Here is a 12,200-nt window from a genome sequence, read left to right as displayed (position 1 = left end):
CCCCCCCCCCCCCCCCCCCCGGAACTGCCTCTGTCTCACGGTGGGAAGGTATGACATGCATTTAGGCATTCTTATGTTAGTCTGTGATATTCCATTTCCTCACTCGTTACTCGTATTACTTCGGTTAATTTAATGTCACGATTTATTCGGAGCTATGTGACATACTACTGGATTTGCTTATCATGTTAGGGTTTTCATGGAAAGTGTTGGATTTGCCTGACACCATACAAGAAGAAGAAAGTGATCTGACCTCACAGTCGCTACTACTTCTCTGTCATTAAATTAGAGAAATATTCAAGCGATCTGAACATGATTCGTCGAATTATTAATTCGATTTGCCTTAAACGCAAACACTTTACGTTAAGCCTTACAGTGACTGTCATTGATATTAAATGAAATAACAAGTTTACTGTTACCAGTCACAGTTTACTTATCTCCAAGACAGGTTTCAAAGGTTTAAAAGCCCATCATCAGACGGATTTACTTTTGTTAGTAAATGAGTGCGTGTGTTGTGTTACAACAGTGAAAGGAACCTGTGACTGCTGGAGACAGTGCCACAAGTTCCTCCAAAATATCGTAACACAAAACACACACACATGGTGTGAGCGCGTGGGTGCTATTCTGTTATTCTGCGCAACAGCTTAATCTGAGATGTACCCTTTACCCTGTGGCTCCTGCAAGATGTAATTTCCACCCCCACACTACTACAGAAGTGAGACAGACGCTCCTAACGTTCTAAAGAGAAATGCCTGAAAAACTTTCAGCAATAAATATCTTCTGGAGTCGTCCGCTGCACGGAAATGACACGAAAATTCACAAAATTTCTTATGTAACTAGTGGGATACTTGGGTACTGGAGTAGTGGTAGTTAGTGTAAAAAAAACATGAAACTAACGAAAATTATTATTTATTTTTCAAAAATTCTGAGAAGTCACAATGGCACTTTTAGTTATGAAATGGTTAATTTCTGGTTCTTTTTGGAATGTGAAGTTACCTCTCAAGGATGGGATTCGCTAATGAAATTTCTATACAAAGTTTAAGATTGTTATTGACTTGGCAGAATGGCTGAGAGCTGCACCTACTCAACTTGAATAATTATCCGTTAGAATGTTGCTAGGCATGGTCAAGGCTGTCACATGTGAAATGCAGTGAAGTGTACTGTTGTGGAGGAAATATGGGGCTCGCAAGAGCTGTAGCGCACGATACCGTAAGCTGCAATGGCTGCTGTCTGCGCCGCTCGCTGCTGACAAATAAGATAACTCTCGTTCTATCTGGATTGACGTTCGCCAATCAAACTCTCCCTACACCCTGATGAAGTCAAAGACTCCTATTCGCCCCTAGTCTAATTATTAGCGTGGTACACCGGTCAGATAATCAGTCCATCGCAATGCCACTCAAAAATTCGCTCGCAGGCGTTTAACTATAGCTCTGTCCGTTCCCACCGCACAGTAAGTGTGGCAGCCAACACAGTGAACAATGCTTAATCGCAAGGACTCAGTATAGAGTCGCACTACGATTCGCTCTCGACAGAGGTGCTCTCCCAGTGAAGTACTGAGGAGAGACTTGTTCCTCGCTCTTTGAGTACACGTACGAGCGCGCACGCTCTCGTTACGTGTCCTCGCTCCAAGAGCGACAACGGAACTGCCCCTCTCCACGCCTGAAGTGAAGGGGTATATCTTTCGGTCTCTTCCATTACTCCTTCAGCTCAAGGCGTCAGAAATATCGTCTGCCAATCAGCATTGCTCCTCTAAAACGGGAGAATGATGTTTCGTTTAAGGCGACGAATCCTGAAATCTGTAGTATCGGCGTTTGACGTTTGCTGTCTCCCTGTGAAAATCTCTGAAACTGCTTGTTATGTGTAAAGAATGCGTAGGCTGGCCGCTCCCACACAATGTAGCGGAATTTGCTTTTAAGCCGAACATCGGGTCGTTCTTCCTTTCCCTTGGGCAATCGCTGTCCGCTCCACGGCTGGTCACTGGCCGCCGTAGATGGGTTGGGACTGGACTCCTGGCGTGCGGTTGCCTCTCTCGAACTAAAAGCTCCTGTGACTGTCGTGTCTGGAATGTATGTGTGTACGCCAGCCTCGAGTACTTCAACCATGGTGCACTTACTTGTTATCTGCATATCGTTTACATGAATTCATACAACGTCGACTTTATCTTATCGAGTTTGGGTTCTAATGACGCATCTTGATGTGCAGAATATGATTGTGAGCGTGGAATATGTAAGGAATGAAGGTCAGGAGACCACAATGTCTTACAACGGTATACTAAAAAATGTAAATCCGTCGTGTGATGCAGGTTTAAATCTTTTAAATGCATCATGGAGATATATAAACAGTGACTGGTACCAGTAAACTCATTGTTTTATTTAAATGGATTTGCATATAAGAAATAGAAAAATTAGGTGAAGCAGGTCAAATCTTGTGTTCGGGCAGAGCGACGCCGGCAACAGCTCTTTTGGCAGCAGAAGGCAGCCTGTGAATCTCGTTATACCAAGATAGCCTCCTCTGTATATACGGCCAGTTTCGAGAAAATAAATGCTAGCCGCTCCGTGGCTAGTGAATCCCGGGTGGGCACCTGCACGTCCTGCAGTCTGAGAGAGCCGCCGCCACCCCACAACGCCCAGAGCATAATTGAGCACAATGTTCTCGTCTTTCTGGATGTGCTTTAATGAGACTGATGCTGCAGCACCATCCGTCTAGCTTTCGCTCTAAAAATTTTGGTTCAGCTCATGGTATTCAGTCGCTCTGGGCAGTGATCTTGGTCGGTAGGATTGACCGACCATTAAGGCACTGTTTCGGCCCAGTTAAGCAGCTTAGAGGAACCACTGAAACGGAGTGGACATTCCAGTGCATTACGTACTTGACAGAATTTCTCAGTTAATGATTACTTTCGTCGTCAAAGTTGTTCTTTGTTCTGGTTACCGATCATGGATGTGGAAACCAGCCTTACGGCCTGACAGTGCATACATGTAGCCAACGATTTCATCCAAATTTATGGTATGTGCAGGATTTGCCCAGAAATGAAAGTCGAAGGTCCAGATGCCCAGGCGTTTGGAAAGAATGTCATTTTTGGAAGTAATCAGACGACGGATGAACCCTTTACGTCAGGTTAGTTTCTAGGCAGCTGCTGGCATAGCGGGAATAATACAGAGCGGTAAAAGATCGTGGGGTAATGTTTATTTTTTAAAAATTTTTATGTTACGTACACTAAAAATAAACTGAGAAAATGTTCAACGTAATGCGCTTATTAATACACAGAAGTGCCAAAGGAACTGGTATAGCCATGCGTATTCAAATACAGAGATATGTAATCAGGCAGAATATTGGCGGAGCTGTCGGGAACGCCTATATAAGGCAACAAGACAAGAAGCAGTTGCTTACTGCTGCTACAATGGCAAGTCATCAGGATTTAATTGTGTTTGAACGTGGTGTTATAGTCGGCGCACAAGCGATGGCACACGGCATCTCCTAAATAGCAGTAAAGTGGGGATTTTCCTATACGACCATTCCAAGAGTGTACCGTGAGTATCAGGAATCCGGTAAAACATCAAATCATCGAAAAAGATCCTGAAAGAACGCGGCTAACGGAGGCTGAAGAGATTCGTTCAACGTGACATTAGTGCAATCCCTCCGCAAAATGCTGCAGATTTCAGTTCTGGGCCATCAACAAGCGTCAGTGTGCGAGCCATTCCATGAAACATCATTGATATGGACGTTCGTAGCCTGAACGACACTAAGCTTTACTCCTCGCCTGGGCATGTCAACACTAACATTGGACTTTTGATGACTGGAAACGTGTTGCCTGGTCGAACGAGTCTCGGTTCAAATTGTATCGAGCGGATGGACGTGTACGGATATGGAGACAACCTCATGAATCCATGGACCCTGCTTGTCAGCAGGGGACTGTTCAAGCTGGTAGAGGTTCTGTAATAGTGTGGGGCGTATGCAGTTGCAGTGATACGTCTAGAAACGATCTGATCCTGTCAGATCAGTTGCACCCATTTATGTCCATTGTGCACCCCGTCCAACTTGGGCAATTACAGCAGGACAATGGGACACCCGACAGGTCCAGAATTCCTACAGAGTGGCTCCAGTTCAGACACTTCCGCTAGCCACCAAACTCAACAGACATGAACATTATTGAGCATATCTGGGATGCCTTGCAATATGGTGTTCAGACGTGATCTGCACTCCTACGGATTTACGGACACTCTGCAGGATTCATGATGTCAGTTCCCTCCAACACTACTTCGGACATTAATCAGGTCCTTGCCACGTCGTGTTGCGGCACTTCTTCGTGCTCGCACGGGTCCTATACGATATTAGGCAGGTGTACCAGTTTGTTTGTCTCTTCAGTGTATTTTCATAAAAGGTATGAAAAGGAAAGACAAAGGAAAGCACGGGATCGCAAACAAATGTACTGAAGTGGTCTATAAGGCATACAAAAAACTTCGTATACGTGCTGGAGTGATATTCATCGTAATTTTCTCGGCTTCTTGCACTCATTATGAACGCCCTCTTCTTACAATTACATGGTTGTTTTAAAGTTTCCATAGAAAAAGAGATTGAATTTCCATTCATAAAAGGTTCTCTTTCGTCGCTCAGTTTGGCAGCAAATCAAACATAACGCATTTTGCCAAATATTAGCTTGAACTACTGATGATGTACAGTGGAATGGACTTCGATGCATTCTTCTGGGAATGCGATTTCTTTTTCTCTGCCTATGGGATCAGAACAGTTCTGAAGGCGTTTCATCAAATTCTTTACCTACGATAAAAAATCTTGTATATTTATTTGTAATCGCGTATTTTTATTTGTCTTTCTGTTTCATGTCTTTTATGACAGTATTAATAAACAGAATACACATGGAATTATTGCTGTTTATTTGCATTGTAAGAGAGGTAAAAACTGAAAATAAAATGTTTCCACATAGGGACTTAACACCACGACCATTTGCAGTAGAGTTCTGTAACGCTTATGCTGCGACAACCACTCCCTTACAAAGCTGCTAACATTAATGGCTCATGCCATGCCCGATCCTTGACGAAAACGGTATTTTTTCTGAACGTTTTCCCATCTTGAGCCTCCACTTCTGTAACTTCCATTTTTGGCCAAATCCAAGTTCATAAATTTGGACAAAATTTGTTGAAGAGGAGCATGTGCAGGTCCCCTCGCAGGGTTACTCCCTGGAGTGGCCCTACCTTGGTGATGGCACACCTGCCAGCAGGTTTCCACAAGCTCTGTATTCCCCCGGGCCCTGGGTCGCTACACTCTCTCGCTGTCGTTCTCAGTTTCTCAGACCTTAGAGCCCTATTTGTCACATGATATCATGAGGCTGAGTATACCCCGTTCCTGTATTCTCTCCGAATCCCCTGACATTACCGAGACCTAAATCCGGACCCTCAGTATGTTTGTCAGACAAGCTACCAGCTACCAAGATGGTCGAAACATTGTGGTGGGCAGCCCGATGTCTCAGTGTGTTGGGATACTTGAGGATTTTTTTTTTTTCAGGACTACTAGGGCCCGTCATCTAATACACTACTGGCCATTAAAATTGCTACACCACGAAGATGACGTGATACAGACGTGAAATTTAACCGACAGGAAGAACATGCTGTGATATGCAAATGATCAGCTTCTCAGAGCATTAACACAAGGTTGGCACCAGTGGCGACACATACAACGTGCTGACATAAGGAAAGTTTGCAACCGATTTCTCATACACAAACAGCAGTTAACCGGCGTTGCCTGGTGACACGTTGTTGTGATGCCTCGTGTAAGGAGGAGAAATGCGTACCATCACGTTTCCGACTTTGATAAAGGTCAAATTGTAGCCTATTGTGATGGCGGTTTATCGTATCGCGACATTGTTGTTCACGTTGGTCTAGATCCAAAGACTGTTGGCAGAATATGGAATCGGTGGCTTCAGGAGGGTAATACGGAACGCCGTGCTGGATCCCAACGGCCTCGTATCACTAGCAGTCGAGATGACAGGCATCTTATCCGCATGGCTGTAACCGATCGTGCAGCCACGTCTCGATCCCTGAGTCAACAGATGGGGACGTTTTCAAGACAACAACCATCTGCACGAACAGTTCGACGACGTTTGCAGCAGCATGGACTATCAGCTCGGAGACCGTGGCTGCGGTTACCCTTGACGCTGCATCACGGACAGGAGCGCCTGCGATGGTGTACTCAACGACGAACCTGTGTGAACGAATGGCAAAACGTCATTTCTTCGGATGAATCCAGGTTCTGTTTACAGCATCATGATGGTCGCATCAGTGTTTGGTGACATCGCGGTGAACGCACATGGGAAGCGTGTATTTGTCATCGTCATACTGGCGTATCATCGGACGTGATGGTATGGGGTGCCATTGGTTACACGTCTCGGTCACCTCTTGTTCGCATTGACGGCACTTTGAACAGTGGGCGTTACATTTCAGATGTGTGGCTCTACCTTCCATTCTATCTCTGCGATACCCTACATTTCAGCAGGATAATGCACGATCGCGTGTTGGAGGTCCTGTACGGAAAATGTACAGAAAATATTCGACTGCTGCCTTGGCCAGCACATTCTTCACATCTCTGACCAACTGAAAACGTCTGTTTAATGGTGGCCGAGCAACTGTCTCGTTATAATACGCCAGTCACTACCCTTGATGAACTGTGGCATCGTGTTGAAGCAGCATGGGCAGCTGTACCTGTAGACGTCATCCAAGCTCTGTTTGACTCCATGCCCAGGCGTATCAAGGCCGTTATTACGGCCAGAGGTGGTTGTGCTGGGTACTGATTTCTCTGGAACTATGCACCCAAACTGCGTGAAAATCTAATCACATTCCAGTTCTAGTATAATATGTTTGTCCAATGAGTACCCGTTTATCATCTGCAGTTCTTCCTGGTGTAGCAATTTTAATGGTTAGCAGTGTAAGTACTGCCCAGTCTGTAGGGTTCCATTCAGTCCACTTAACCGGAACCAACAATCCCCCACCACGCACCTGTGATGCTATGCAGCTAAAGCAGTGAGCTCCAGTACCCATGCAGTACAACGTGGAGCTGCGGCCACTTCGAGATGTTTTATCCTCTTTCTTTGTGTTAATGCAGCTGTATCACACAGCTATTACACACCGAATTGAAGTAGGAAATTATAAACAAAAATATGATTGAAGAAGAGAGATAAAAGAGGATAGGATAGATAGTGCAGTAGAGGCCCCTTCACCTGCACTGTCCAGGTAGGAGGTCTCAGAATGTGACCTCAAGCCCAACACCCCTGAGCAGCACCTCCCAAGGTTACTTACTACACTGTGTTGATATGCTAGTCTGCTCTATTCTAGGTTAGTGTTTTCCAGGTTTTCTCATGGTACCTTGTACAATAACCAGCCGTAGTACAATATATCTTCTACATCGTGTCTGCATGGTATGTGATAAAAGATTACTATTGATATGTGTTGTATATGCTACGTATTATGTCTCTTCACGTGTTTTATCATGTGTTTACTCTTAATCTAACTCACGCTATGGGTTTTTCTGTTATTATGGTAACAAGTTTAAAGTGGCGTGTGGTACAATAACCGGCCACGATTTTATGACAATTTAAATGTCTCCGGCTTGATCTATGTTCAATACTTCTATTCTTAGCTGTCTCCATGTTTTTCTTCGTGTGTTACGTCCTGTGTGTTTCCGTTTAGGAGAAGTCTGCAGTTTTGAAGTGGTCATCTAAACTAATCCAGTCGTCTGTCTGACGTCTGCTACCATGCTTGTAAGGTCTCATTACTTTACAGATGGTGTGGTATCTCTTTGAGATGTCGTCTTTAGTTCACTTAGTTGTCCCCACTTATGTGAGTCCCTGAGCACATGCTTTAGTGTTTCTGTTGTGATTCCCGTTAAGTTTTGCCGCGCGCGTGACTTTCATTCACAGTACAGCACGATGCATTGAGAGCATCCATGTTCACAACGGCAGCTACTGTCCGGAGAAAGCGAGAAGCGCTCAAACTGAGCTGGATACAGGCCACGCCTATTCATCAAATGAACCAGTTGACGGACGGCATTGACATGGCACGTGTAAGTCGAGGATTGTAGCCAAGACAGCAGCGCATCAAACATTGGCATTAAAATAGCAAGAGAGAAAGACAATCATCACTGTGCAGAAGAAGACTGCCAACGTGCCACCGCTTAGGGACGAGCTGCGAGCCTTAAAGCAGCTGCCTAGTTGTATCGCGACACACACGAACAGCCACCAGCCTACTGAGTCGTAAACGGTGAGTACTGCATTGCAGGGACACACGAGTGCAGACGCGGCTGTTGCTTCGGGAGTCGCCTGCAGATGAGGGCAGTAATAGCTCTAGGATTCCTCTGTCGGTGGACACAAGGGCACAATGAGAGCCGGGAAATTAACAGCCGAGCCGTAAAGCAGCTCGCAGCGTGTCTCTGTAATTGGCACGCGTCCCCGGCCGTAACTCGGCACTCGAGTAGGTTGGACCGCCTCTCGGGCAAACAACGTGAGTCTCCCCTCCTGTCCCACTCGCGAGTACGGCTACAGGGTAAGTGCTGGATGGTCCAGCTGTTAGTTGCACTGGCAACTAAATTACTGCATAGTCTTAGTGCTGCACATGTCTTCTGAGTAATGCGTAATGAGGAGTAAAACCTAATACTTCATTTACACTGCCTAACAAAAAGAAAAAAAGAAAGGAATGAAACTCTAGAAACGGAGGAGGAAATGAAATGTAATATCATAACTGGTTGAGAGGGAATGTAATGTTATAAATCGATTGTATCCTCTTGGGGGGACAGATAATATTCTATCAGAATTTCTAAAATCATTTGGGCAAGTGGCAAAAAATAACTATTCATATGGATGTGTAGAATGTACACAATGTGATCAAAAGTATCCGGACACCTGGCTGAAAATTACTTAAAAGTTCGTGGCGACCTCCAACGGCAATGCTGGGGAATTCAGTATGGTGTTGGCCCGCCGATAGCCTTGATGACAGCTTCTACTCTCGCAGGCATAATTTCAACCGCACGACCGCTATGGCCGCAGGTTCGAATCCTGCCTCGGGCATGGATGTGTGTGATGTCCTTAGGTTAGTTAGGTTTAATTAGTTCTAAGTTCTAGGCGACTGCTGACGTCAGAAGTTAAGACGCATAGTGCTCAGAGCCATTTGAACCATTTTGCTGGAAGGTTTCTTGGGGAATGGCAGCACACTCTACACGGAGTACTGCTCTGAGGAGAGGTACCGATTTCGGTCGGTGAGGCCTGGCACGAAGTCGGCGTTCTAAACCATCCCAAAGGTGTTCTGTAGGATTCAGGTCAAGACTCGGTGCACGCCAGTCCATTACAGGGATGTTATTGTCGTGTAACCACTCCGCCACATGCCGTTCATTATAAATAGGTGCTCGATCGTATTGAAAGATGCAGCTGGCCGGTGTGGCCGAGCGGTTCTAGGGGCTTCAGTCCGGAACAGCGCGACCGCTACGGTCGCAGGTTCGAATCCTGCCTCGGGCATGACAGTGTGGAATGTCCTTAGGTTAGTTAGGTTTAAGTAGTTCTTAAGTTCTGGGGGACTGATGACCTCAGATGTTAAGTATCATAGTGCTCAGAGCCATTTGAACTATTTTGTTGAAAGATGCAATCCCCAATCCCGAATTGCTCTTCAACACTGGACAACAAGAAGGTGCTTAAAACATCAATGTAGGTCTGTGCAAGCCCCTCCATGAACAACATGACCACACCATTACACCAACGGCTCCGAATTTTACTGTTGGCAACACACACGCTGGCAGATGACGTTCACCAGGTATTCGCCATACCCACACCCTGCCATCGGATCGCCACATTGTGTACCGTGATTCTTCACTCCCTACAATGTTTTTCCAGTGTTCAATCGTCCAATGTTTACGCTCCTTACACCAAGCGAGGCGTTGTTTGGCATTTACCGCCATGATGTGTGGCTTATGAGCAGCCGCTCGAAAATTAAATCCAAGTTTTCTCACCTCCCGTCTAACTGTGTAAGTACTTGCAGTGGATCCCGATACAGTTTCGGAATTCCTGTGTGATCATCTGGATAGGTGTCTGCCTATAACACATTACAACCCTCTTCGACTGTCGGCTGTCTCTGTCAGTCAATAGAAGAAGTCGGCCTTTTGTGCTGTACATGTCCCTTCACGTTTCCGCTTCGCTATCACATCGGAAACAATAGACGTAAGTATGTTTAGGAGTGTGGAAATCTCGCGTACAGACGTATGACACAAGTGACACCCAATCACCTGATGACGTTCGATGCCCGTGAGTTTCGCGGAGCGTGCGATTCTGCTATCTCACGACGTCTGATGACTACTGAGGTCGCTGATATGGAGTACCTGGCAGTAGCTTGCAGTACAATGCACCTAATATGAAAAACGTATGTTTTTGGGGGTGTCCAGATAGTTTTGATCACATAGTGTATGAGACTGGTGAAATAGCAACAGACTTCCGGAAAAACATCATCCACACAGTTACGAAAGCAGAAAAAGCGGAATTTACGAGAGCTTCGTAGGACTTAAGATCAAATAAGGCAGAATGGATGGATAACATTCTATCAGAATTTCTAAAACATTGGAGGAAGTGGCAACAAAACGACTATTCCCGTTGGTGTGTAGAGTGTATATATCTGGCGACATAGCATCCAACTTTCGGTAAATTTTAATCGACACAATTCCGAAGACTGCAAGATCTGACAAGTGCGAGAATTATCGCACAATCAGCTTATCATCTAATGCAAACAATGTGACGACAACAATAGTATACGGAAGAACGGAAAACAAGATTAAGGATGTGGTAGATGACGATCAGTTTGGCTGTAGGAAAGATAAAACATTGAAGAGGCACTTCTGACGTGGTGGTTGATAATAGAAAAATCAAGATACGTTTCATAGGATTTGCCGATCTCGAAAAAGCGTTCCATAGTGTAAAATGGCGCAAGGTGTTCGAAATTCTGAGTGAAACATGGACTGTGGGAAAACCGGAACAGAAGAGAATCGAAGCATTTGAGATATGGTGCTACAGAAGGATGTTGAAAGTTAAGTGGACTGATAAGCCGGCCGGAGTGGCCGAGCGGTTGTAGGCGCTACAGTCTGGAACCGCGCGACCGCTACGGTCGCAGGTTCGAATGTGTGTGATGTCCTTAGGTTAGTTAGGTTTAAGTAGTTTTAAGTTCTAGGGGACTGATGACCTCAGAAGTTCAGTCCCATAGTGCTCAGAGCCATTTGAACCATTTTTGGACTGATAAGAAATTAGGAGGTTCTCCGAAGTAACGGCAATGAAAGGAATGTATGGAAAACAATGACAAGAAGAAGGGAGAGGTTATAGGACATCAGTCACTAGAGGGAGATCTAGAGGAAGACAGGTTAGCACAAGAGAGAAATTCGTGGCGGACCACATCAAACCAGACAAAAAAGAGAGCAAAAAGGAATCTTCTCCCCGGTCCTTGATATGCTGGATACTGACACTTGGGCGATGTAGACCCACACGTGATATATGGGGGGACAGAGGTGCGGATCTTGCTGACCACAGAAGAAACCTCAACATCACGCAGACAGTTCAGATACACGAGCCATATGTGGGCCGACTTTATCCTGAGAAATCTATCACCACCATATTGTCGCACGAGGGATCAGGATCTGCGTGACGTACAGTTGTGCCTTCGGATTTCTCTCAGCCACTACCAGCTGTAACATGATGTCATGTCCGATGATTCCTTGCACCACGACGCCAGGGGTAGTATCTTTGTGGACCTTCAGAACTTTGGCCCTTTCACCAGGTCACCACCATACTCGCCGACAATGGTCATCGGGTTTAGTGGAGAACGGCGATTCATCGCTGAACTCAGCAGTCAGTGCTTCCCAATCTCAGCAATGCATAAAACGCAGCCGTGTGCTGCTGTGTTAATCTCAGCCAACGCATGGTACAGTAATTCTCGAGCCCAGCTGCGGCTATACTTCAGCTAATGCTGCCGGATGGCACAGGACGTTGCGAGGGGTCCTTTACTTGTCGATGGAAGACGGTGGAGACGTTAAGCGGTTGCGCTGTGCTTCGTGCGCGATATGGCTACCCTCTATTTTGGTGAACAGAGGTGGTTGTTCGGAACCTGGACGATGAGAATGCTGCTCCCATGTTCTCATGCAGTCCATTATGGAGCTATTGTCATATCCAAACACCC

Source organism: Schistocerca serialis, chromosome 8 (genome assembly GCF_023864345.2).
Source record: "Schistocerca serialis cubense isolate TAMUIC-IGC-003099 chromosome 8, iqSchSeri2.2, whole genome shotgun sequence".
NCBI lineage: Eukaryota > Metazoa > Arthropoda > Insecta > Orthoptera > Acrididae > Schistocerca > Schistocerca serialis.
This window is presented reverse-complemented; position numbering follows the sequence as displayed.